This window comes from Octopus bimaculoides, chromosome 11 (genome assembly GCF_046866305.1).
Source record: "Octopus bimaculoides isolate indiv1 chromosome 11, ASM4686630v1, whole genome shotgun sequence".
NCBI classification, from domain to species: Eukaryota; Metazoa; Mollusca; class Cephalopoda; order Octopoda; family Octopodidae; genus Octopus; species Octopus bimaculoides.
The window spans coordinates 77100965-77103464 of NC_142938.1; the positions used below are offsets into that span (position 1 = coordinate 77100965).

Below are 2500 nucleotides of genomic sequence, written 5' to 3' on the forward strand. Positions count from 1 at the left end.
AACACTATAATTCTGAGGTTGAATACAGGATACTGTACGTTGAACGATATTGCGCAGTAATCTCAGATTACTGGAAGCTGAATCAGAAGTCTGGTACTGTATATGACTCAAGAAGATCCTTTCATTTTTAATTCATTGAAGAGTGTAAGGAAAGGTTTGCCCCGAGCTAAGGTCACGCATATATAATTTATATCACTTATGAGTAGAAGTTGAATCCGCATTCCTTCAGTGTATAGACGTAATGTCGTTGCTCCTAATTATTCAGAATTCATACGAACATTTTTTTATCGAGCAGTTCAGTGAAAATACTCACTAAGAATATTTATAATGTACTCGATGGAATACATGTATCTTCGTCTTCCTACTCTGTCCGTTTGTCTTTCTCTTTCTCAGTTTATCTATCTAGATATATGGATGGGTAAAATAGATAGAGAGTAAATTTGTGTGTGTGTGTGTGTGTGTGTATAATTTACTTTTCCTTCTTGGTAAGATAAACAGAAAAAGTATTCCCTCCAAGTAAATATCACTTAATGTACACAATAACGAGCTGCTAATAGTTTCATGCACTGGTGATGTAATCTAGGCACGTTTTTAATAACACGCCTTTGGGCCTCCAAGCAATCTCCGGGCTCTGAGCACACGCAATTTACAAATCATTAAATGATATTTATCTCACTTTTTTTGTCGATCTTACATTAACGGAAAAGTAAACAATACACAATAGAACTCCGCAGTACGAGTTCTCCATTGTACGAGTAATTTGTTGTACGAGCCAAGACTCGTGCGAATTTTTGTGTTGAAGTACGAGCGGAAATCCGCAGTACGAGCACACAAATCATCCTGTCTTTAAGGTAATTCAGTTAATAAAACCAGTTTACATATTTCTTTTGCATTCTCTTTTTTTTTTTATAATTGCCATTTTACTTATAATTACAACTTTTCTGTTTTAAAACCAGTAAAAAATTATTTTTAAATGGTTTTGCGCGGCTGGAACGGATTAATTAAATGTTAGTTAATTTCAAAAGGGGAAGATTGATTTGTAAAACGAGTAAATCGTATGACGAGCTTGGTCATAGAACAAATTAAACTCGTACTGCGAGGTATCGCTGTACCTCCAGCGCGTGAGTTTCTACTGTAAATTCACAATCTTCATTTGCTAAGCATGATAGCTACGTTAAGATGAGTGACAATAAAGTTTCCTCCAATTTGCACACGATTATTTATACCATGATTATGGTTTTATGGATTATTCTGCTAAAAATACACCAACACCAGCGAATAACCTATACCTCAGGATGCTTTTCAAGAAAGTTGAAGACCTCGTGAGACGGATGAGATGGAAGGCCTTATATTTTGATTGTTCGTTTTTTACTTTTCCACACTCTTCAAATTTTTGTATCCGCTTTCTCGTTTTTTTCCTTTTCTCGTGATTTCTTGTGTTCTGTTGTTCTGATCAGTAAATTCTTCAAATCCAGGGGATTGCTTGGAGGCACAATGCATAAAATTATTGGTAGCTCATAACTGTATGCATTAAATGATACAAATCTCTTTCTCTCCTTCTCTCTCTGTATATATATATATATATATATATATATATATGAGTCTTTGGTCGGCCGGAGGCTATATTAGAAGATACTTGCCCAAGGTGCCTGCCACGCAGTGGGACCGAACCCGGAACCATGTGATTGGTGAGCAAGCTAGTTACCACACAGCCATGCCTGTGCCTATATATATATATATATATATATATATATATATATATATATATATATATATATATATATATATATATATATATATATATATATATATATATATATATATATATATATATATATATATATATATATATATATATATATATATATATATATATATATATATATATATATATATATATATATATATATATATATATATATATATATATATATATATATATATATATATATATATATATATATATATATATATATATATATATATATATATATATATGTATATATATTGATAGGAAGGACAACAAAAGAAAAGAAAGAAAGAGACCTCGATAGGTGTATATATATATTTACATACATATGTATATATTATATACTGTACACGAAGGGCAGTGAGCTGGCAGAAACGTTAGCACGCCGGGCGAAATGCTTAGCAGCATTTCGTCTGTCTTTATGTTCTGAGTTCAAATTCCACCGAGGTCGACTTTGCTTTTCATCATTTCGGCGTTCATAAATTAAGTACCAGTTGCGTACTGCGGTCGATTTAATCGACTAGCCCCTCCCCTCCAAATTTCGGGCCTTGTGCCTAGAGTAGAAAAATATATATTGTACATGTGTGATTGAAACATTGAGCGATTGTCTCAGTTTACTGAAAGCAGTAACAGACGAGACGAAAATGTTGAATCGTGCAACTACTGAACTTTAGCACTAGTTTCATGATTTATCCCAAGGTTGTCTTAGCAATGCATATTGATTATGCTGCATAGAAACACAATGCATTG

At 32.8% G+C, this 2500-nt stretch overlaps 1 long non-coding RNA gene across 2 annotated transcripts in view; it reads left to right on the forward strand.

Annotated features, from left to right (window-relative positions):
• LOC106867575 (uncharacterized) overlaps positions 1-2500 on the forward strand; it is a 43964-nt gene that overhangs the window by 15436 nt on the left and 26028 nt on the right. The window contains exon 2 of one of the 2 annotated variants that reach the window (XR_001409163.3): positions 1-93. This exon is cut by the window's left edge and continues 71 nt beyond it. The exons of the other annotated variant lie outside the window; for it this stretch is intronic. This is a non-coding gene — a long non-coding RNA (uncharacterized LOC106867575). The remainder of the gene's footprint in view (positions 94-2500) is intronic. 2 annotated transcript variants of the gene reach the window in all.